The sequence below is a fragment of the Diabrotica virgifera genome, chromosome 4 (assembly GCF_917563875.1).
Source record: "Diabrotica virgifera virgifera chromosome 4, PGI_DIABVI_V3a".
NCBI classification, from domain to species: domain Eukaryota; kingdom Metazoa; phylum Arthropoda; class Insecta; order Coleoptera; family Chrysomelidae; genus Diabrotica; species Diabrotica virgifera.
The window spans coordinates 34,375,890-34,402,658 of record NC_065446.1 but is presented as its reverse complement, the minus strand read 5'-3'; positions in this window follow the sequence as shown (position 1 = coordinate 34,402,658).

Below are 26,769 nucleotides of genomic sequence, written 5' to 3'. Positions count from 1 at the left end.
CTTCTATTTTTCAGTTTTAGTGTTCCTTTATTCTCCATGTTTCGGATCCGTATACCAATGTGCTCTTAATCATAGTGTTGTATATTCTCATTTTTCTTTGTTTCCCTATCTCGGTACTCCACAAAACTCCGTTAAATGATTTAATTATCGTTCTTGCTTTATTTATTCTGCTCTTAATTTCTGCATCGTCAGTACCTCCCTTGTTGAAATTAATTACCAAATACTTACATTTATCACAGCTTTTCACTTATTTTCTGTTTTAACTGCATTTAAATGTACTTTTTGCATTTATGTACATGTTCGCTATTAAATTTTAGAGTAAATAAAACCTTTTAGGGCGGTCTGGCACCACAAAGAGCTTTTGGTAGTTTGGGGAACATAAAAATGCAATAGTGAACTGAAATTGAGCTTCTAATCCCAGCCATGTTAATACACATAATATATATGATGAATTTATACTATCAATTGTTTTTATGAAGGCTGACAATGTGTGAGAAAGAAAAAATAACTCAGGATCGAGATTATGAATTTGTTTTCAAAGCTTAAAGATTTCCAAGTCAAAAGGTTTGCGACAGTCAACGGAAATATGGAGAACTCCAATGGATTAGTAACTTAATGACTTTTCTCATATTCGAGTTAATTGGAAGCTGTAAGTGAACAGATAAACAGATATATGTGTCCATTTAAGGAGTAGTCAAAGATGCGATAAATTATAATAAGACCGTATAAATAAGGAATATTCTTATCGATATGTTACATATTTGTAACATATTGTTTCTTGAAATTTATACATAATCATTACCATTCATTAACATTTAAACATTGGAATATTTAATCCTTACACCCACCAAAATATTAAATCAATATAAATAAAATATAATCAGACATAATGATCATTTTGCATATCTAACTGCTTCAAGACTCGGCGAATGCGCTCCCCTTGACAAAATATAAATTGAATAAAAACTGGATAATTGAATGACTAAACAGGAGACAGTGGAGATAAATGAACAAAGCCTTTAGTTAACTGCCAAGGACGGATGCTAAATGGCTAAGATCATTTTTGGCAGATAGCACCATGTTCCGTACCTACTTCAATTTATTTTAAACATCTTAATTGATTTCTTAACTTTCTTATATATCAAGACGTTCAAAAAAAGGTTGAGATACATAATATAATTTATCGCCAACCGTCACTTAAGTCATTCATTATTGTACTCATTTGCCTCATTTGCGGCAGTAAAGTAACACTTTATTGTACTGAAAGAAGAATTTTACTTTACCTGCCGCGATTAATCAAATTAACCGAGATTGAATGTAAGTGGTAGATGGCAGTAATCAAATGGCGAGTATTTGAGTGAACTTAAAATTTATTTACTTTAATTATTAAAAATATTGTACACAATTGGCCATATTATCAATTAAAATTAATTGTTCAAAAATCGAAAGCGGCCATCTTGCAAAAGTTATCTGTCATCACTGTCATGAAATTATTATGACGTCTAAAATTTGTCCAAAATAAAAAAAGTTTTTAAATTGTAAATTATAAGAAAGTGTTAAAACCAATATCAAATTGTTGGCGATAAAATTTTGTATGCACCACGCCAGTAAAGACTCTTTATCGAACTCGTCTGTTATTCGCCTCGATCGCTATGCTCGCTCTGCTCATAATATCAGACTCGTTCTATAAAGAGTAACTTTACTGACTTGGTACATAAATAACTATTATTATAAAGATGTAATTCCCGGTTTGTGGGCAAACGTATGAGACCCCATGAAATAATACCCCACACAAAAATCTAATAAAAAGGTAGCATCAAAGTAAATAAATACTTTTTATTAAAAAACATACTATTAAACAATTCAAAATTTCCCAATAGTGCAGTCACTGAAGGTGGATATGAGCTATTACCTCCGATTTCGTTAAACCTCCATCGATTTCCATGAAAATTGGTGAGTGGTTAGAGTATATCTCAAGGAACAAAGGTGACATGGTGCCAACTTGCGGTTTTACCCTGGGGGTGGATGCCACCCCTCCTCGGGGTGAAAATTATTTTATTAAAAATAACCCCACAGTTCAATAGAGGGACAAATTATAAGCAAAATTTGTTATATAAAGGTATTAAAATAAATCAAAACTTTTTGAGTTATTAAAGATCAAAGATTTTAATTTTTCGTGAGAAAGATGCATGTTTTTAACCGATATTTCATAAATAACTCAAAAACTATTCAAAAACTCAAGTTTTTACAAAAAAGTTCTTATTATCAAAATTGAGGCTAATAAAAAATCAAATAAACTCCTTACTAGAAAAACCTTTCAATGTTAACTAAAAGTGGGTTATAGGTAATTGAATGTATATTTCTTTCGTCGAGTACCCAAATCTAAGTATTTAAGCTTATATAAGTTTGTCAAATTTGTCTCGAAAAAGTTGATAGCGTTAAAATTTATGCACCAAAAATGTTTCAAAATGTATCTTTTAAAAATGTTTCCAAAAAATGTTATTGTTTTTTTGTAAATAACTCTGTTAATTTTTAAGATATCAGGTTCACCTAAAATCTAATTAAAAGTTGATTTCAAGAGCTATTAAAAAACGTCGAAATTAGTCTTTTAAACCTCTTACTTTTTTAAAAATAAAAGGTTAAATGGCCCCGGTTACATGATTCTCGCAGCAAAATTAAAATTTTAAACTTTTCTATCTCGGTTATTTTTTATTCTTGGAAATAGTAAAATGGGTAAAGTATTTGGAACTGAAACAACTAAAATTTAGTTATATATCCTTTTTTACGTATATTGAGTATTTTTGGAGTTATTATCAAAAGAAATGAAAAGTACGATCATTTTAAAAATTCTGATTTTTTTAAATTATATCTTTTTTTTTCAAAAATATGCATTCTAAACAGGTCAAAATTGTTGAAATCATTAACTATATTAACCTAAAGAAATTATTGTGAGGATTACTTCAAAATTTTAATTTTTGTGGAAATGGCGTATGTTTTATTTTTCACTTTTTCCTAAAAAAATCGAAAGGGTTCTCTTATTTTCATCATAACTTGCTTAATTTTGATGCTATTGACTTCTACTGGAGCTCATTTGATAGGTATTCCGAAGTACTTTGACAAGTGCTTAACAAGTATATACTATAAAGTGCATCGTTTTCCCGTTATGTAAGCTTGAATACTTAGATTTGAGTACTCGTCGAAAAAAATATACATTCAATTACCCATAACTCACTTTGAAATAACATTAGTTTAGTTCTTTAAGTGGGGAGTGTATCAAATTTTTTATTATCTTTAATTTTGGTAATAATAGCTTTTTTACGAAATTTTATAGTTTTTGATTAATACGTGAAAAACAGCTTTAAACATGCATTTTTTTAAGAAAAATAAAATCTTTGATATTTAATAACTCAAAAAGTATTGATTTATGTTAATAACTTTATATAACAAATTTTGCTTAGAAGTTGCCCCTCTATCGATTTCTGGTATTATTTTTAATAAAAAAATTTCACCCCCGAGAAAGGGTGGCATCCACCCCCAGGGTAAAAGCGCAAGTTGGCATCTTTGTTACTTGAAGTATCTTCTAACTACTCACCAATTGTCATGAAAATCGATGAAGGTTCAACGAAATCGGAGGTGAAAACCTTCAGTGACTCCACTACTAAGTAATTTAACGTATGTTAAACAAATTGAATAATACACTGCGCGTCAGAGAAAATGGGCCACACAAAAAATTTCGGAAATTTTCTATTTTTTTTGTGACGTTATGGAGTAAGTGCTAAGTGCCTAGGGACATCTGCTAAATGAAAGTCAAAATTTTTCAACCTAATAAAAATATTGAAAATATTTCTAAAATATATTTAATTGAAAAACTTATTGGACCATTTTCCTGATGACACCTCCATGGCTTCTAAAAATTGCAGGCCAGATGGATGCTGCAGTGAAGACAAGAAGGAATTCTAAAAGTTGCAATTCACAACCCCGTCTACAGCTTGGTAAATTCCAACGGAAAATGTACCTAGTTACTCTATAGGAGTAATACTAATAGAAAAATAAAAATGTCTACCATTTTTATTCAGTTGCAATGCGAAGGCAAAACTGTCTTATTTTTCACTTAGTACAGAGAGCGCAAACCAGCACTCTAAATCGCCAATTTTCGCCTCTTGTTGGAGGCATCATCAGAGAGGCGTAGGTTTGCTGTTCTCTGCCCCAAGTGACTAACCTCCGAGAGTTGTCCTCGCACTGCAACTAACGTTATGGCGTAGGTGCCTAGCGATTTTTTTTTAATTAAATGCATTATCACGTGTAATGACAAGGTATACTGATCCTGTGAAGAGAATAAACCAATTCGCAAAGCCTATAGTACATTCTTTCACGGTCTTTGCTGTAAATTTTAAAGAACCGCTTAAATTGATATGAAATTTGGATACACATAGCTAACAAGTCAAAGAAAAAAATGATATTGTGCCGATGCGTGCTTTTGCCTTGGGGGTGAGTTTTACCCCCTCTCGGGGGTGAAAAAAATATATGTTCAAATTATGTCCGGAAATGAATAAACTAACTAATTATATAAGTAACTTTTGTTCTATAGAGTTTTTTTACAAAGTCAATACTTCTAGAGTTATTTACGAGTGAACATGTTCATTTTTCAACAAAATAACCACGTTTTTAGACGGTTTTTCGCAAATAATTCAAAAAGTAAGTATTTTATCGAAATAATGTTCTTGGCAAAAATATAACCTGTAAAAAAGTAAAAAAAAAAATAGTGTATGCATGAGGTCTCTATACCTAGCAAAATGAAAAATAAATTCATGTTCGCCAAATTCCAAATTTAGTATTTCAACGTGAACTATCCAAAAAATAAGGCACTTTTTGGGGAAAATTCATTACAACTTTTCTTAAAGTGTTTAAAAAAAAGCTTCATTTCTGTTTTTATAAAAAAAGTTTCTGGCATCAAATGTAAGCAATTTACGCTCAAAATAAAGTTGGTCCTTTTGTTTTGGCAAAAATAAAATTGGAAAAATCACCTCCTAATTATTAGATAGCAATCGGAAAAATCACCTCCTAAATTAATCGTTACCACTTTACAAGTTACTTTAGTTACAGTCGGAAAAATGAAAGAATACCCATAAACGAGCAGATAAAACACGCTGTATTTTCCTGTCACCGTGTCACAAAGAAAATTGTCCAGTGCAAGTACATGTAACAATAATTATTACATGTACTTGTGCTGGCCAATTTTTTGTGTGACACGGTGACAGGAAAATACAGCGTGTTTTATATGTTCGTTCATGGGTATTCTTTCATTTTTCCTACTGTATGTTGTGTTTATATGATATGTAAGTTTCATCGATTCAAAGTGATTTTCAAATTTTTGAAATTAATTGGTTTTATAGTAAAATTTTTAAAAATTTTAATTTAAAAAACAATGCTTTTTTTCAAAATAACTTAAACATTTTTAGAGATAACAAAAATCTCAAAGAATAAAAAAAGTCGGCTTTGCTTTTTTAAATACGTTGTATTTTCTTGTATTTCTGTAAGACAAAAATTGGTTAAGATTTGTTGTTTCTAAATTTGCATACACTCGTGATTAGTGAATCGTTCAAGTTTTTTAACTACAGCCCTTTCAAAAATAAAGACTTTGAACCTATGAAACTTACAGATCATATAAACAATACATACACGAGTAAAGAAACTTGTGAAGTGATAACGATTAAGTTCTTGGAGATGCTAATTAGGGGGTGATTTTCCAGATTTTTTTACCAAAAAAGGACCAACTTTATTTTGAGCGTAACTTGTTTACTGTTGATGCTATAATTTTCTTTATAAAACAAAAATAAAGTTTTCTTTAAACACTTTAAAAAAGTTAAAATGAATTTTTCCCAAAAAATGCTTCATTTTTTGGTTATTTCACGGTCAAATATTCGATTTGGAATTTGACGAATATGAACCTATTTTCATTAGCTAGTAACTCTGCTTCTGCTACGTACAGAGACCAAACATATTCACCATCTTTTTAGTTTCTTGCACGCTATATTTTTGCTAAGAATGTTTTTTTTAACAAAATAGTTACTTTTTGAGTTATTTGCGAAAAACCGTCTAAAAACGTGGTTATTTTGTTGAAAAATGAACATGTTCACTTGCAAATAACTCGAAAAGTATTGACTTGGTAAAAAAACTCTATAGAACAAAAGCTACTTAGAATTAGTCAGTTTATCCATTTCCGGACTTATTTTGGACATATATTTTTCACCCCCGAGATGGGGTGAAATTCACCCCCTGGGCAAAAGCACACATCGGCACCATATTCACTTTTTCTTTGGCTTTTTAGCTATGTGTGTGCCAAATGTCATGTCAATCCAAGCGGTTCTTTAAAATGTAGAGGTTTTGCAATATTTTGGCGTTAAAGAACGTACTACTATTAAAAAATAAAATTCTCAGAGCTCATTATTTACGAATAAACGAAGCTTCGCGGAATTGATGATTTTGTGAACTGTGTGTACTATTGTCGTGTTCTAAAGAGTTTCTGAGATATCTTAGTATTACACTGGCCTCCTTACAGTGAAGTGTATTTTTCATTAACGATCGAAAAATATCGAAAGTCTGTTCAGATTGTTACATTGCGGGAAAATGGAGCAAGCCAAAGGTATGTGGCAAGACAATAATTGAATGTTAGTCGTTCAACTGTTTATAGAACTTACTAACGATTTTTTGAGACATGGGCCCGGATTACGTACACTCGATACGCATCGTATCCGCCATGTTTTCCCATAAGGCGCTACAGTAAAACATGGCGGATACGATGCGTATCGAGTGTACGTAATCCGGGCCCTGATCTCATTAACAGCGACCCGGTGCGGGTGCCAAAGGGAGGACAATGGTCAGAGAAGATCGCGTTCTCACTATGCCTGCTATAGATTGTTTCATAAGAAAATTCAGCGAGTCCAAGGATCAGTAATCAGAGTTCTTATTGTTCGACGAAGGTTAAATTATATCATTTCCAATACTGATACAGGGATGGCAATATTAGAAACTAAGGCAATTAACAAGGAGAAAGATGGACGTTATTGAAATGTTCTTTATTAATCTAAATCGGAAATAAGCCACAATTTAACTTAAAAAATATGATTTTATTCCAACTCGGACGTCGTTATCTGAAACGATCTGCCAAGGAGTGTTGTGAATTCTATTATCCGACCATCGAGCAAATAATTATATTCTAAGAGACCTAAAAATCAGTAAGAGATTCCCCGGCAAAGTTCAATTGCAACAATTCAAAAATGAATAACCATTTTCTATTGCAACAAAGTTATTTTGGACATATTAGGAGGTTAAGTTTATTAAGTTATTTCTATAGTTTTTTGCAACAATTAAGTTATTTTGGACATATTATGAGGTCAGACATGGACGGCATGGAGAGACTCACCATTCAAAGGAAAGTAGAAGGCTGAAAACCTATTTGGTTTGATGGCGATCATATGCATCGTTTAGCCTTCTGTATTGTTTCGTAAGCGTTTATTTATTTACTTAGTATAACTTTTCACCCAAATTCAGCTAGTTTGAACTGTATATTTTACATATTCTACCAAATTTATTATTTTGACTTATACCCCAGTCAATGGGAGCAAGAATAGGATATTACCTCCGAATTCTATCCTACTGCATGGATTTTAATGAAATTTTGGGCCTAGCCTCTTCTTATCTCCTAATTCAAAGTCTACCCTATGCCGATGTGTGCTTTTATCTTGGGGGTGGTTCCCACCCCTTCTTAGGGGTGGAACATTTTTTGGTTAAAATTACCACGGAATTCGCTAGAGAACCTAATTCTAAGCAAAAATTTTTCTATAATTTTTTTTTAAAACTTAGTACTTTTTGAGATATTCGTGGTTGAAAATTGGCCATTTTCATTGAAACATAATACCTTTTCGAACCTTAAATGTTTTTTTGCGAATACCTTAAAAACTATGCATCTAACTAAAAAAGCTATATTAAACATTTTTGTAGGTTATAGAAAAACAAAGAGACACTTGCCTTCATAAATCTTCTAGTTATAATACATAAAGAGATATATGGTAGGTGAAAATAGTTTGTTTTTGGTACATTCTCAACTTAGTGTATTCTACTTGAAATAACAGAGAAACGGTCAAATTTAGGTGTATAATGCTACTAATACCTTTTGTAGTGCTTAAAAAGACCTTTAAAATGTAGCTATATTAGAGGTCAATTACATTAAAACTAAGCGGGATATGCTGCAAACAAAATTGATAAACTAATGTATTTTAAGAAAAAATGAGAAGTAATTTTAACCCCCATCCACCAAAATGTAAATGCATCGTTTTCCTTTTACAATACCTTTTATTATAGTGTTATTTCTATGTTTAAAAAGTTGGACGGGTTTATAATGAATGGGTTTTGAAAAAAAAAAGATCAAATTATAGAGCGCATTTTTAAATTTTCTTAAAAATCTTTTTCTCCATGTAACTTAAAAATGATAAGAGATACAATAATGAAAAATAAAAAGGGAATTTATATCTGAAAAGCCCTACATTTATGTGTGGTATCTTTTTTTCGTGTCTCTTATCATTTACGAGTTACATGGAGGAAAATGAAGATTTTTAAGAAAATTTAAAAATGAGCTCTATAATTTAATCTTATTTTTTTCAAAAACCGTTCATTTTAATCCAGTCCAACTTTTTAAACATAGAAATAACACTATAATAAAAAGTATTGTAGAAGGAAAACGATGTATTTAAGTTGTGATGGATGAGGGGTTAAATATACTTCTCATTTCTTCTTAAAATACATTAGTCATCAACTTTTTTGCAGAATATCTCGCTTAGTTTGAATGTGATCGACATTTAGTAGTGCTCATTTTAAAGGTCTTTTCAAGCCCTACAAAAATTATTAGTATCATTATACACCAAACATCGACAGTTTCTCTGTTATTTCAAGTTGAATAAACCGATTTGAGCATGCAGCAAAAAAACAAACTTTTCTTACCTACCATAGCCCTCTTTGGATTTTAACTAGAAGATTTATAAAGGAACAAATCTCTTTGTTTTTTTATAACCTACAGAAATATTTTATATAGTTTTTTTGTTAGATGCATAGTTTTTAAGGTATTTGCAAAAATCAGTCCGAAAAGGTGTAATTTTTCAATGAAAATGGCTAATTTTCAACCACGAATAACTCAAAAAGTATCGAGTTTTCAAAAAATAATTATAGAACAGTTTTTGCTTAAAATTAGGTTATCTAGCCTCTTCCGTGGGTATTTTAACCAAAACATTTTTCACCCCCGAGATGGGGTGGGAACCACCCCCAAGATAAAAGCGCACATCGGCATAGGGTAGACTTTGTTTCTTGAGCTATTCTCTACTTACTGTGAAAATATCAAGTAAATCGATGTAGTAAGATGGAATTCGGAGCCAAATACCCTCATTGACTGCCATATTATTATATTGTTTACCAACCACATGGCAATATTTGTATGGACATAATCAACTGTTTTTTGATAGGACTAAGCCAGAATTTTACCAAAAAAATGATTTTATTAACGTTTCGAAGCCCAAATCGGGTTTCGTTATCAAAATACAAAACACTACTAAAATAAACAAAAATGTTGTTGCTAAGTAAAAAAAAAATTAAATAAATAATAAAAAACGAAAAATCTTTTTTTTTTGGTAAAATTTTGGCTTATTCCCATTAAAAAATAGTTGATTATAAAAATGCCACAAAGAAATAGCTTCAGAACAACATTGGATGAACATTTTTTCTATCTATTTGTTTGTTTTATTTCAGCTTGTTTCAAGTTTGTATGTCCTAATAAGAATATACCCATAACTATCAATAAAACATCAAAACTTGTCGCATTAAACTATTCAAAAAATATAACATCACTGTTTATACAAGATTGTGAGGTTTTTAGTTTTTTTCCTAATATTCTGTTAAGATGAACTCACACCAACAATCTTTTCCGTTACTTAATAGTAGATCTCTTTTTTAAAATCCGCTCTGTATATCCTCTCTATATTTTTTCGATTTAAAAATCAGTCAAGGTGGCGTTTAAAGGATCAAAGCATTAACTGAGGTGGAGTCTGGGCAGGTCGGTGTTAATAATAGGCAACACTAATTGGAACATGACGGCTCTATTAATCAAAATACAGAATAAGTAAGGATTTGAGGATCATTAGATAAAGCATTAAAAGCATTCCGAAGAATAAAAAATCTCTAGATGAGAGAGACTATGCGGAAGCCGTCGCGGTAGATTCTTAAGATTTCTATTTAAAACATTTTGTAAACCGGCATTAAATATGGGATTTACTAAATTTTCATTACTAATTATTTCCAATAAAAAAATATTTTTGAATTCTTTGTTTAATTTGTGACGAAAGACCTCTCTTGCCTTTTAGCCCAATAAATGGCCGTTTTGGAGTGTAATTTCCAGGGGCAATTCCGAATTGCATGAAAATTTGGACTTAGGTTCTACTTACCCTCCACTTCAAAGTTGAATTTGTGCCGTTGGTTGCTTTTACTTGGGGGGTGACATTTACCCCTTCTCGGGGGGTGAAAAACGCGTGTTTAAAATAAGGCCGGAAATTGATAAATTGACTTATTTTAAGCACCTTTTGTTCTATAACGTTTTTTACGTAAGCCAATACTTTTCGAGTTATTCGCGATTTAAAATGTTGATTTTTCGACAAAAAAACTACGTTTTCAGAAAGTTTTTCCCAAATAACTTAAAAAGTAAATATTTTATCGAAAAAAATATTTTTAGCAAAAGTGTAGCCTATAAAAAAACGAAAAAAATGGTGTACCAGTAAAGTCTACAAATTGAGTAGAAGCAAAGTTGTAGCTCATGAAAAATACATTCTTATTCGTCTAATTCCAAATCGAATAATTCAACTCGAAATCACCGAAGAAAGTAGCGTTTTTCGGGAAAACCTTATTAACATTTTTAAAGTATCAAAAAAAAGCTTATTATTTGTTTTTTACAAAAGTTTACAGCATCAAAAATAAACGAGTTACACTGAAAAAAAGTTGACCCCTTTTTTTGGTAAAAAAAATCGTGAAAACCTCCCTCTATTTAGCACCCCAAATGAAATTAATGGTTTGGCTTTACCATATATTTTAACTGTATGTGTATTTTTTATATGATCTGTAAGTTTGATTGGTTTAAGGTGCTTATTTTTGAAAACATTTGGTTTTATAGTAAAAATGATTTTCTAAAAATTTTTGAAAAATTTCATTTTTTCAAAATAACTTAAAAAGTATTAGTGATAAGAAAAATCTTACAGAGTAAAAAAATGTAGGTTTTGCTATTATAAATATGCTAGTTTCATTTTGTTTCTCCGTAAGACAAACATTGGTTAAGATATGGCTGTTCAAAATTTGCATACACTCGTGATTAGTGACCCATTCAAGCTTTCTCAATTATAACCCTTTCAAAAATAAACACTTTAAACCGGTGAGACTGACAGATCATATAAAAAATAAATAGGTAAGTAAATTGTTTGTAAAGCGGTAGCGATTAATTTTATTTGGGGAGCTAAACACGGCGAGATCTTCATCATTTTTTACAAAAAAAAAAAGAGGGCCAACTTTATTTTGAGCGTAAGTCGCTTATTTTTAATGCTAAAACTTGTGTTAACAATTAAAACAAAGGTTTTTATAAACACTTTAAAAAAGTTTAAATGGGTTTTTCCCGAAAAGTGCTTAATTTTTCGGTGATTTCACCTTGAAATATTCGATTTGGAATTAGACGAATAAGAACGTATTTTTCATGAGCTACAACTTTGTTTTTATTTGATTGATAGACTTTACTGATACACCATTTTTTGGGGTTTTTATAAGCTACACTTTTGCTAAGGATATTTTTTTCGATAAAATATTTACTTTTTGAGTTATTTGCGAAAAACCGTCTGAAAACGTAGTTTTTTGTCGAAAAATCAACATTTTCAATGGCAAATAACTCGAAAGTAAAAAACTCTAGAACAAAAGTTGCTTAAAATCAGTCAATTTATCCATTTCCGGTCTTATCTTGAACGTATGGTTTTTCACCCCCGAGAAGGGGTGACTGTCACCCCCCAAGTAAAAGCAACCAAAGGCACAATTTCAACTTTGAAGTGGAGCGTAAGTAGAACCTAAATCCAAATTTTCATGCAATTCAGAGTTGCCCCGGAAAATTACACGGTATCGCCGAATTTCCCGTTCATTTACTGGGCTATTAGTTTCATACGAAGCACCATTTTATGCAAAAAATCTACCAATTTTATGCATATTTTTAATTTTTGAGGTTATATATACTTCTTTAGGCGCGACTGGGAAAAATGTTTAGGGTGAATTTTTATAAATATGACAGTAGGAACTAACTTCTCACCGACGGACGGTATGAAGTTAGTTCCTAAATCCTTCAACTTTACGTATGTATAAGTGCAAATAAAGTGTGAAAAAAATATATTGGTGTTTTTGTTCAATAAGTTCTGCAGTTCGATAAGAAAGACACAATTTTATGGATTGCAATAAACTTTATTATTCAGTATAGTCTCCCTGAACATCAATACACTTGTTCCAACGAGATTCCAATTTACAAATTCCATCCCTAAAGTGACAATCTGGAAGGGTTGCAAAATAGGCTTCCACAGCTGCTATGACTTCATCATTTGATGAAAAACGCTTTCCACGCATGCATTTTTTTAAGTATTGAAATATATGGAAGTCACTAGGGGCCAAATCTGCTGAATAAGGTGGATGCTCCAACAATTCGAACTTTAATTCATGGATTTTAGCAATTGTTAAAATGCTCATATAACACGGTGCATTATCCTGATGAAAGAGGATTTTTTCCTTCTGCAAACCAGGTCTTTTTTCACGAATTTTTTTCTTCAGCTCGTCTAAGAGGTTACAATAAGATTCAGAATTTATTCTTTTACCAGTTTGCAAGTAATCCACAAACAAAATTCCTCTTGCATCCCAAAAAACTGATGCTAACACCTTCTTAGCTGATTTGTGGACGCGAACTCGTTTTTGAGCCGAAGAACCAGGTTCACACCACTCTTTAGCCTCTTGTTTTGATTCAGGATCATGGTGATAGACCCAAGTCTCATCCATAGTGATGAACCGACGCACAAAATCTACTTTATCCTTTGGAAAACGCTCTAAATGCTGCTGAGATAGTCGCATTCGAATGTGTTTTTGTTCCGTTGTTAGAGAATGCGGCACCCATTGTGAACACAGTTTTCTGAAACCCAATACTTCAGTCAAGATATTGCTTATACTGCCCAATGAGATCCCTAGGGCTTCCACTAAATCTCTTTCAGTCACTCTACGATTTTTCAATACCATATCCTGTTTTTTTTCCACGATTTCTGGGGTTGTTACTGTTTTTGGACGTCATTGACGTGGATCGTCTGCTAGGCTTGTACGACCACGTTTAAATTCAGCAAGCCATCTTTGTACTGTACTAATTGACGGGGAAGAGTCCTTATACACTTTCAACATTCGTTCATAAATTTCTTTTGTTTTTAAACCTTCCAAAAATAAAAATTCAATCACTGCACGATACTTGATTGTTTCCATATTGATAAATAGTGTGACACTTCAATAATAAATGGCTTGTAAACAAATCATTAATTGACAGATTGGCATGCAACTTCACACACGTTCATATGAAGAGTCTACCAACATAACCTAAAAATGTATGCTGGTAGTAAACTCACTCTTATCGAACCGCAAAACTTATTGAACATACTAGTATATTTATTGTAATTCTTGTGTCTTTGGAATTGTCTTCGTCGGGAATATGGTAATAAGTATGATAATAAGTAATATGATGAAAAGAAGATTAAAAAGCAATATTAACATTGTTTGTACAATTTGTCAAAATAATTCATTTTGGTATCAATTTTACGGACATAGCACGCTGACTTATACCGTTGTCGCCCGATAGCCGTAGTCAAGCAATGTTTATCGCGGTTAAATTTTGGATGGGTGACCGCTCAGGAACACCTTATGTTACTGCCTTGTCTTACTTTTTTTAATTTTTGGTATTGTTTTAAAAAAAATTTGGAACGTAGTAAGTACTAAAATTATTTTAATATTTAAATAAAATACAAATAAACTGTTAAAAATATAATTATTTCGTTGAAATCATATAACAGAAATATAACCTCTTACTTACACACACATTATTTTTTTAATATATTAAAAATAATCTAATACAATAACATTAAACCAGAAACCAGCAAGATTTGCTTTTTTAGAATATTAAAGTTAATTTCTATATATTTAATAAAATAGGTAAATATAATAAATTGGTAATAAAATCTTTTATTTGTTCCTGCCAAAATTTCTCATTGTTCAGGTTTGCATTTAAAATAAGACATACCGACACCAGATACAGAGCTGGTCGAAGACAATAACATCTCAAGTATCATTTTATTGTTGCAAGACTGATTTGTCATTTTATTGTTGAACAATTAGCACCAACGATGCAGGTAGTAACTCCTCATACATTGGTTGCTATATTGTTACAAAATTATGGGGCATATTATGAGGAATAAAGAAAGGGATGTGTTAATCCAGGTTACTACCAAAGGTAAGATTGAAGCAGAAAGTGTCTCAGAATCCATGACTTGATTACTTTCTCATGAAAGTGATTTATAGACCAGGTTTTTAACAAAGTGGCTAATTTATACGTCATCTAAAAGTCTTCCATGTGATTACCCCATTTTTAATTATAGCCTAGAAATAAACTTAATCAATATCAATATATACCTATGTCTTTATTTATTTTTAATTAAAGCGACATAAATAATGAAGACAAATTGTGGATAAGCCAATCTGTTTTAATCATTTACGAAAAAAGATATCATTAACTACCTGTAGCGTGGCGTTATTTCTGATTTATTTTCTACATTATAACATAAAATTTATAAAATTCAAATTAAAAATAATCATGTAAACACGCAGGACCACATCCTACGAGTCATTTATTTTCCATCGCCGATGTGCAAGGTGTAGAAATAACTAATTATTTTATATTTACTTTACATTATCGAGATAACTTGGATTTTTAGTTGCCATTCTAGAATTTAGTAGTTGACATTTAAAATTACGGCTGTAGAAATCCTCAAAATTTATAGACGCTACTCATAATCCAAGAGGCAGCGCTGAAAAATCTCTTTGAATTTACTAAAGCTAGATTTTTCACAGTTGATTACTGTGATTGTGTAGAGAAACATACTGCGGTCGGTCAAGTGAAACGTAGAACAGGGGTTACTGAGAGGGTATCAAAGTTGCTTTCCTACGAAGGTAATTAAATCCATTTACTAAGGCTGAAAATCAGTACACACATTCCAAATTAAATATAAATAAAAGTTATTATAGTCGGTCAGCTGTATGACGGGGCAGAGCCGGTCGGTCGGCCCCAGTGAATGTGCAGGGTTATTCACTATATTTTTACCCCCCTTGTAAACTGCTTTATTTACAGAATTAGAAAAAAATGTAAAATACAAAAGTTATTCGATTTTTATATTATGATTTTTTGACATATATATCGTACTAGTGACGTTATCCATTTGGGCGTGATGACGTAATCGACTATTTTTAAAATGGGAATAGGGGTCGAGTGCTAGCTCAATTGAAAAGTTATTCAATTCCCTATTCATTAATATAAACATTACCCTGATCAATAATTATACAGGGTGTCCAAAATTTTTTTTAAATTAAATTAATTGTTTAATTAATATTAAAAAAAAATTTTGGACACCCTGTATAAATAATGATCTTAATGTTTCTAGTACTGTATAGAGAATTGAATAACCTCTCAAATGAGCTAGCACACGACCCCTTTTCTCATTTAAAAAAATAGTTGATTACGTAATAACGCCCAGGTGGATGACGTCACTAGTACGATATATATGTCAAAAAATCATAATTAAAAAATCGAATAACTTTTGGTTTTTACATTTTTTTCTAATTCTGTAAATAAAGCAGTTTACAAGGGGGTCAAAATATAGTGAATAACCCTATACATTCATTGGGGCCGACCGACCGGCTCTCTCCCGTCATACAGCTGACCGACTATAATAAATTTTATTTATATTTAATTTAGAATGTGTTTACTGATTTTCAGCCTTAGTAAATGGATTTAATTACCTTCGTAGGAAAGCAACTTTGATATCCTCTCAGTAACCCCTGTTCTACGTTTCGCTTGACCGACCGCAGTATGTTTGTCTACACAATCACAGTAATCAACTGTGAAAAATTTAGCTTTAGTAAATTCAAAGAGATTTTTCAGCGCTGCCTCTGGGTCTGTCAGTAGAATTATTACGCAGTTCGAATTTATTCGTTAGAAAATTTTGTGGTCGTCCGTCACAAAATAGAAACAAGCAGGAATACAGGAAGCTTCAGCCAATATGAATAAATAATTTAGAGACAGAAGAGTTCCGTATATGTAGTGATGAGCGAGACTGGTCTTGGTCTTGCGGTCTTAGTCTTGGTCTTGCAGCAAGACCAAGACCAAGACCAAGACCGCCTTTTGGTTGCAAGACCAAGACCAAGACCAAGCTTGCAAGAACAAGACCAAGACCAAGACCGAACCTTGCAAGACCACGCAAGACCAAGACCAACCTGCAAAACTCTTGCACTTTTTTGAGAAAAATTGGTTTATATTATTTAACTTTATTTTTTTAGGTCAATAATATATACTGACATTGTAAGAAACCTTAAACAATATCGAATTTTTTAAATACATAATATTTTGGTTATATTTTTAAGTCGTTTTGATTAAGTCAAACGGTTTGCATTTTCTCAACCTTCAAAGTGTCCAGAAGGCAAGTTTTCAAACGGCGACAGTTCAAGGACAATTGAAATTACTTGTAAGACAAAAAAATGTAATTATAGATAGGGTAATTCATTAAAAAAAATGCAATTAAATACGGTTTTTATGTACTAGTAGTTTTCGCTTTTTTGTCTAATAAAAATACTGACACTTATTTCAATTCTTTTCGCATAATCGAGGAAAAATGTAGGTCGTTAAATTTAAACTTATTACAAAAAATATCATAATAGTTTTTGAAAAGGGATTCACAATGTTGTGAAAGCATTGTGGCCTGAATAAAAAATAACTGGTTGTCGATTGTAATGTGTCAAGCTTGGTATCGCAAAATCCAAAGCTTAGGTTCAGTTTCTGAATATAATGACAAAAATTCCGATACTGGGAAATTTTTAAAATTATTTTTTGGATTAATTTTTTACAATCAACGAAAGTTGGAAGTTGAATTATTTGTGAAAATCCCGGATGACAAACGCGTAAAGAATTTTACTGATTTCATAGTTGAAAACTATTTGGAAGAATCTAGGTTTTCCCCAGAAAGGGCCAGTACTACAAATAGTATGTGCCGCACTTGAAATGCATGCGCATCATTTCAGTGTGTTTTAAATTCTAGTTTTTACTACCCAGATCCGAATATTTTCAACTTTTTAAATGTCATAATGGGTATTCAATCCAAAAATATGTGAAAATAAAAAGTGCGAATAACTCGTGTTACGAGAGCAATGTAGTTTAAATAAAATTAAAGAACTGCAAGATAACAAATTACAGAATTAAGCGTTAGAACTCCCCATTAGGTTTATAGTCTGTTCTTTAACGGTAAAATATTGCAAAATCTCTAAATTTTAAAGAACCGCTTGGATTGCCATAAAATTTGGCATACACATAGCTAACAAGTCAAAGAAAAAAAGTGATATTGTGCCGATATGTGCTTTTTTCTTGGGGGTGGTTTATAATAAATTTAAATTGTTTAAATGGTTTAAATATTCGTCCAAATAAAGTCAGGAAATGGATAAACTGGCTAATTTTAAGTAACTTTTGTTCTATAGAGTTTTTTCACTAAGTCAATACTTTACGAGTTATTTGGCAGTGAATATGTTCATTTTTTCAACAAAATAACCACGCTTTTAGACGGTTTTTCGCAAATAACTCAAATAGTAAGTATTTTGTCGAAAAAACATTCTTAGCAAAAATATAGCCAGTAAAAAATTTTAAAAAATGGTGTATATATCACGTCTCTACACCTAGTAGAAGCAGAGTTATAGCTAATGAAAAATAGATTCATATTCGTCAAATTCCAAATGGAATACTTTAACGTGAAATAACCAAAAATTAAGCACATTTCGTTGAAAACTCATTACAACTTATTTAAAGTGTTTAAAAAAGCTTCATTTTTGTTTTACAAAAAATTTCTAGCATCAAAATTAAACAAGTTACGCTCAAAATAAAGTTAGTCCCTTTTGGTTTTGGTAAAAAAATCGAGAAAATGACCCCCTAATTAGTATCTTAAATGAACTTAATCGTTACGACTTCACAAGTTTCTTGACTCGTGTATATATTGTTTATATGATCTGTAAGTTTCATCGGTTCAAAGTCCTTATTATTGAAAGGGCTGTAGTTAAAAGGGGTTGAACGAGTCACTGATCACGAATGTATGCAAATTTTGAAACACCAAATCTTAATCAATTTTTGTCTAACAGAAAAACAAAAAAAAATACATGATATTCAGAAAAGCAAATCTGACTTTTTTGTTTTTCGAGATTTTTGGTATCTAACAATTTTTAAGTTATTTTGAAAAAAATATATTTTTCAAAATTTAAATTTTTAAAAATTTTATTTTGAAACCAAATTTTTTCAAAAATAAGCACTTTGAATCGATCAAACTTACAGATCATATAAAGACGACATAAGTAAAATAATTTGTGGAGCGGTAACGATTAATTTCATTTAAGTTGCTAATTAGGGGGTGGTCTTCCCGATTTTTTTTGCAAAAATAAAATGGACCAACTTTATTTTGAGCGTAACTTGCTTAAATTTAATGCTAGAAACTTTTTGTAAAAACAGAAATAAAACTTTTTTAAAATACTTTAAAAAGTTATAATGGGTTTTTTCCCAAAAAGTGCTTAATTTTCTGGATATTTCACGTCGAAATATTCTATTTGAAATTTGGTGAATATGAATCTATTTTTCATTGGCTATAACTCTGGTTCTACGAGATCCAGAGACCTAACGAGTACACAATTTTTTTTACTTTTTTATATGGTATATTTTTGCTAAGAATGTTTTTTTCGACAAAATACTTACTTTTTGAGTTATTTGCGAAAAACCGTCTAAAAATGTGGTTATTTTGTTGAAAAATGAACATATTCACTCGCAAATAACTCGAAAAGTGTTGCCTTTACGAAAAAGCTCTATTGAACAAAAGTTACTTAAAATTAGTCAGTTTACCTATTTCCGGACTTATTTTGGACACACATTTTTTCACCCCCAAGAGGGGGTGAAAGTCACCCCCAGGGCAAAAGCACACATCGGCACAATATCACTTTTTTTCTTTGACATGTAAGCTATAAGTATGCCAAATTTCATGTCAATCCAAGCGGTTCTTTAAAATTTAGAGCAAAAACCGTGAAAGAATGGACTATTAGTTATTATGTTATAGTATTAGGTCTATAAATAGGTATGGTAAATATGTAAGTATTTACTAAAAAGTATATTTTAGTTAGTTTATAAAAAAAGTTAATTATATTAAATAATGATTAAATAGCGTAAAAAATATTTGATTTTTGTGTTCTCTTAAAAAAAATTAATTTATGTTCTTAAATTTGACCCTCGTAGGATAAATACTACAGTGTTCGAGTGAAAGGAGCAGATCATTATCTGTTAACAACTATAAACTGTTTATCCCTTTTCGTAAAATCCGTGAATTGAAGGTCCCCGACCATTTGTGGCACCTTTAAGAAGCTCTTTTTCTTTAACATTTTATTAAAATACACGGACAATAAACAGTAATCCAGACTCAAGACGTGGTCTGAAGGCAGGCGGCAGGTATCGACAGCATGTAAAACACAACGTGACACAACCGAAAGCCGGCAATTGCAACAAGGGATGTAAATGCAGGTTTTTCCTACTGATAAACATTACCATTATAAAAATATACTCTAATCTCTTTATATAGAGAGAAATAATTAGGTCATTAGGTGAATGTATAATGTTAAAATTGGTATCCGTTTGAAACTACATTCTACATTCTGTTAAAATTTTAAAGCAAAAAATATAGTTTCATTCTTCACATCTTTATTTATTTCAATGTACATTTTATTCGAAATTGTTTGGTTCAAATTATTACTACCAAAAAAGCAAGACCAGCAAGACTCTTGCAGCAAGAACAAGACCAAGAACAAGACCGGCTAGTGCAAGACCAAGACCAGGACCAAGACTGCCTTTTAGCTGCAAGACCAAGACCAAGACCAAGCTTGCAAGAACAAGACCAAGACCAAGACTAGCCTGGTCTTGGTCTTGTTCTTGTTTTGCTCATCACTACGTATATGTATATGGGTTACTTTGGCTTCTTTGTCTCTTTTCACATATATTAAAAATAAAATAAAAACCGTGCAAACATTAAAGGTACTGGAAAAGGATATAAGATGGCAGAAAAACAAATAAAAATCCTCTGTTATGCTGACGACGCAATCTTAATCTCCGATAACGAGGATAACCTACAGCGAATGGCACAAACTTTCAATATAGTGGCGAAGAATTACAACATGAAAATACCTATAAGAAGAAAATACCTATATATGAAGTGAACCTATAAGATGCAAATTAGTAATTAACAACGAACTAATTGAACAAGTCTCGAGATTCCAATATCTGGGAGTGGAAATATGTAGTTATGGAGATGTTAAAGAGAGCGTCCGAAAGCAAGCAAATAAAGCCAATTACGTGTCAGGATGTCTGAGGGATGTCATCCGGAGAAACAAAGATATGAGGCTGGAAGGGAAAGTACGCATATACAAATCATGTGCAAGACCAATCATGACGTACGCGATTGAAACAAGATGTGACATAGCAGAAACCAAGAGGATACTGAGAACATCAAGAATGAGAACGTTGAGGTCAATAACTAGGAAAACACAGAGACAGAATACCGAACGACAGAATAAGAGATCTCTGTAACATACAAGATATAGTACGGTGGGGAAGACAGAGACGACGAGAGTGGAATCAGCATGTGACGAGAATGGACAGCGAGGGAATAGCCCGTGTAGCCAGGGTTTCGAAGTCAACAGGCAAGAGACCATTAAAAAGGCCCTTTAAAAGATAGCGAGATAGCTGGCAGTCAATATCACAGCTACGAATACAAGCTCAAAATCGGTTAAAAACAGGCCAAGAGGCCTAATATAAGAAGAAGAAGAAACTCGTTACTTGGAGGATTTTGGGATCGCTGAATACGAATATAATGTTGGCCATAGTATCCAAGGCATTTGGTGCCCAGGACGAACCTTGTCTCCTGAAGCTTGTTGAAAATTCAATCCAAAGTCAATGCAAAATCTTTACTTGGTGGTTTTTGGTATCGCTGAACACGAATATTATGTCGTCTATTGTCCCCAAACCACCTGGTGCTCAGGAGGGAACTCATCTCCTGGAGTTTAATCAGTTATATTATTCATGTTATATAAGATATTCATATCAAAAAAACCCCATGAGTAATGACGTTACACTGATTTTGTAACAAATTTTGCCCGTCCTCATTGTCCGCCAAAATCCTCATATTAAAGGTGCTTTTTAAAACGTTTTAAATAGAAATCTTAAGATTCTACCGTGACGGCTTCCGCATAGTCCCTCTCATCTAGAGATTTTTTATTCTTCGGAATGCTTTTAATGCTTTATCTAATGATCCCAAATCCTTACTTATTCTGTATTTTGATCAATACAGCCGTCATGAGGAAATATACAGCTTGTAGTAATTGGTGATCATTTATTTGGTCATATTTCGTTCCACAATGACTAACAGGCGAATCTTAACGTTAGTTTCCTACAGGAAGAGTCACCTATTATTTTTAAAGAAAGTTCTCTACAACTGAAACAACGCTTAATGTTCATGCATTATGGTGCACCAGCCTATTTTAGCATTAATGGATGTAATCAGTTAGATATAGATCACCTACCTATCCAAACCCTTGGATAGGTAGGTGAATTACAAAACATTGGTCTGCTCGCTCGCCCGATTTAAATCCTGTATATTTTTGCATTTGGGGTTTTCTTAATTCCTTAGATTATTCCACTCCCGTTGAAAATTTTGAGACTTGAGAAATCGAATTATAGCCGACTTTTGGACAATAAGGACTTGAATCTTGTGTGACGTCTATAGAAGGTCATTTTAAACATTTGTTGTAGCTTTGCCTTTATTTTAAATATTTTGTTAGTGTTACTTTTTGTTATTATTCTGGTTTAATGTTATTGTATTAGATTATTTTTAATATATTAAAAAAATAATGTGTATGTACGTAAGAGGTTATATTTCTGTTATATGATTTCAACGAAATAATTATATTTTTAACAGTTTATTTGTATTTTATTTAAATATTAAAATAATTTTAGTACTTACTACGTTCCAAATTTTTTTTAAAACAATACCAAAAATTAAAAAAAGTAAGACAAGGCAGTAACATAAGGTGTTCCTGAGCGGTCACCCATCCAAAATTTAACCGCGATAAACATTGCTTGACTACGGCTATCGGGCGACAACGGTATAAGTCAGCGTGCTATGTCCGTAAAATTGATACCAAAATGAATTATTTTGACAAATTGTACAAACAATGTTAATATTGCTTTTTAATCTTCTTTTCATCATATTACTTATTATCATACTTATTACCATATTCCCGACGAAGACAATTCCAAAGACACAAGAATTACAATAAATATACTAGTATGTTCAATAAGTTTTGCGGTTCGATAAGAGTGAGTTTACTACCAGCATACATTTTTAGGTTATGTTGGTAGACTCTTCATATGAACGTGTGTGAAGTTGCATGCCAATCTGTCAATTAATGATTTGTTTACAAGCCATTTATTATTGAAGTGTCACACTATTTATCAATATGGAAACAATCAAGTATCGTGCAGTGATTGAATTTTTATTTTTGGAAGGTTTAAAAACAAAAGAAATTTATGAACGAATGTTGAAAGTGTATAAGGACTCTTCCCCGTCAATTAGTACAGTACAAAGATGGCTTGCTGAATTTAAACGTGGTCGTACAAGCCTAGCAGACGATCCACGTCAATGACGTCCCAAAACAGTAACAACCCCAGAAATCGTGGAAAAAAACAGGATATGGTATTGAAAAATCGTAGAGTGACTGAAAGAGATTTAGTGGAAGCCCTAGGGATCTCATTGGGCAGTATAAGCAATATCTTGACTGAAGTATTGTATTTCAGAAAACTGTGTTCACAATGGGTGCCGCATTCTCTAACAACGGAACAAAAACACATTCGAATGCGACTATCTCAGCAGCATTTAGAGCGTTTTCCAAAGGATAAAGTAGATTTTGTGCGTCGGTTCATCACTATGGATGAGACTTGGGTCTATCACCATGATCCTGAATCAAAACAAGAGGCTAAAGAGTGGTGTGAACCTGGTTCTTCGGCTCAAAAACGAGTTCGCGTCCACAAATCAGCTAAGAAGGTGTTAGCATCAGTTTTTTGGGATGCAAGAGGAATTTTGTTTGTGGATTACTTGCAAACTGGTAAAACAATAAATTCTGAATCTTATTGTAACCTCTTAGACGAGCTGAAGAAAAAATTTCGTGAAAAAAGACCTGGTTTGCAGAAGGAAAAAATCCTCTTTCATCAGGATAATGCACCGTGTTATATGAGCATTTTAACAATTGCTAAAATCCATGAATTAAAGTTCGAATTGTTGGAGCATCCACCTTATTCAGCAGATTTGGCCCCTAGTGACTTCCATATATTTCAATACTTAAAAAAATGCATGCGTGGAAAGCGTTTTTCATCAAATGATGAAGTCATAGCAGCTGTGGAAGCCTATTTTGCAACCCTTCCAGATTGTCACTTTAGGGATGGAATTTGTAAATTGGAATCTCGTTGGAACAAGTGTATTGATGTTCAGGGAGACTATACTGAATAATAAAGTTTATTGCAATCCATAAAATTGTGTTTTTCTTATCGAACCGCAGAACTTATTGAACAAAAACACCAATATATTTTTTTCACACTTTATTTGCACTTATACATACGTAAAGTTGAAATATTTAGGAACTAACTTCATACCGTCGGTGAGCATGTACTTCCTACTGTCATTTTTATAAAAATTCACCCTAAACATTTTTCCCAGTCGGGCCTAAAGAAGTATAACTTCAAAAATTAAAAATATGCGTAAAATTGGTAGATTTTTTTGCATAAAAATGGTGCCTCGTATGCAACAAAGGCAAGAGAGATTTTTTCGTCACAAATTAAACAAAGAATTCAAAAATATTTTTTTATTGGAAATTAGTATTGGAATGTTGTTCTGAAGCTATTTCCTTGTGGCATTTTTATAATCAAGTATTTTCTATGGGAAATCAATTCAGTTTTTAGTAAAATTGTGGCTTATTTCCCATAGAAAATACTTGATTAGTATTGGAAATTTAGTAAACCCTATATTAAATGCCTCTTTACAAAACGTTTTAAATAGAAATCTTAAGAATCTACCGCGACGGCTTCCGCATAGTCTCTCTCGTTTAGAAATTTTTTATTCTTCGGAATGCTTTTAATGCTTTATCTAATGATCCCCAAATCCTTACTTATTCTGTATTTTGATTAATAGAGCCGTCATGTTCCAATTAGTGTTGCCTATTATTAACACCGACCTGCCCAGACTCCACCTCAGTTAATGCTTTGATCCTTTAAACGGCACCTTGACTGATTTTTAAATCGAAAAAATATAGAGAGGATATACAGAGCGGATGTTCTTCTTCTTTTTGTATAGACATGACTCTGTCTGTTTTTTCAATGTGCCTCTAGTAAGTTGTCGTTCCATCGTTTTCGTGGTCTTACCACTGATCGTCTTCCTATTGGGGAACCGTCTCTCGCTGTCCTGACTACTCTATTTGTTGTCATTTGGCTTATGTGGTCATTCAATTCTATTCTTTTGTTTCGTACCCAGTTATTAATGTTATCCACCTTGCATCTCCGTCGTATATCTGCACTTCTAGCTCAGCCCCTTAGAGACTTACCATCGATTTTTCGAAGGGTTTTTACTCCGCTTTTCAAAGTCAATAAATAAGCATTATATTTATTGACCTGACCATTGCATAATATTTATATTCCTTTTCCATTCACTAGCTTGTTCCATGATAGTTCTTAGAGTACAAATGTGAGCGATAGGCTATTAAATAGACTCGTTAATATGATAAATATACTTACTCTTAAAATTGTGCTATAAATATATTTGCATATCCAATATGTAAAGTTTAACTTGAAACAATACATACAACTATATTATTCCTCTTTTATATATCTAAAACCACTAAAGTACGTACAGCTATGCCTACTAAACCAAACACTATGCAAATCTGTTGATTTTATCGAGTTGAAGCAGCTGATTGAATTCCGAAGATGTCGGACTTGTAATAATGGTGGATAATACTGTTCGATATATTGGAAACAAATTTACATAAACTTTTCATGTGTATACAGAAACTCTTTATATAAAAAAAGTTAAATTTTCTCTCTAAAAATAAAAATACTTTTAAAATAAAAATGTATACCATTTTTATTCAGTTGCAATGCGAAGGCAAAACAATCTTACTTTTCAATTAGAATACGGAGTGCAATCCAGCTCTCTGAATCGCGATTTTCGATTCTTATTGGAATCTCATCGGAGAGAGCGCAGGCTTGTTCTCCATATCCTAATTGACCAGCACCGAGAGCTTTTCCCACACACTGCAACTGAAACAAATAGGGTAGGTGACTAGCGTCACCTGGCAATTGAAAGATGAAGTTTTTCAATCCTAAAAGCAACATTAATAATATTGAAAATATTAGAAATATTACCAAAAGATTTTTAAATTGAAAAACTTATTGCTACACTTTCCTGGTGACACCTCCAAGGATTCTACAATTTGCAAGCCAAATGGATGCTGCAGTGAAGACAACAAAAATACTTTTGTTTTCAGTACTTCCACAAAATTTCACATAGCATCACTTTCTCATGTGATGTGTTTTTACCATGCATCTACACTAAGAGTAGGGAAAATTTCACACTTCCCCTAGGGGAAGTGTGAAATTCTCCCTACTCTGAGCATCTACACTTTATATCCTTTAACTGAATAAGTTGAGAAGTAAGAAGTAGGGAGCTGTTTGTCTCAAGTTTGTCATTCAGAATTAAATCTGTATTTTTTAATTTATTAATTTCCATAGATTCTAATAAAGATAGCTTAAGGCCTTAATTTTGAATATGAAGAATTTGAAACTGTTCATTAAAAGAATAATTGGACTAACATTTTTTCGAAAATGGAGTTATTGGTTCCTATAGACTGTAAATAATATGATTAATGTTCAGCAATAACGAACCAAATGTTCTGGCACCTCAGTACCATCTAGTGGACAATAGAACCATATTGCAGATTAATAAATTCGGTTATACAGGTTTTCAATTTCGAACCAAGTAACTTTGGTTCCTTGTTGCAGGTCTCAATCTGTAACATGCGACAGTTGGTTCCATGTTGTAGATTTATTTCAGTCAAATTTCAGTAGGTTTCAGATTATCATTGGCAATCAATAATTTGTGAAGTTGTTACCTAACCAAAATAAATTTCCATCGCAAAGAGTGCAAAACATTATGAGAAATGTAACGTTGATGTCGTCAACTTCCACTGAAGCTTATATTGGCCATGTGCGAGAGGTGTGTGTATTGTTAACATATTGTATGTGAAAGG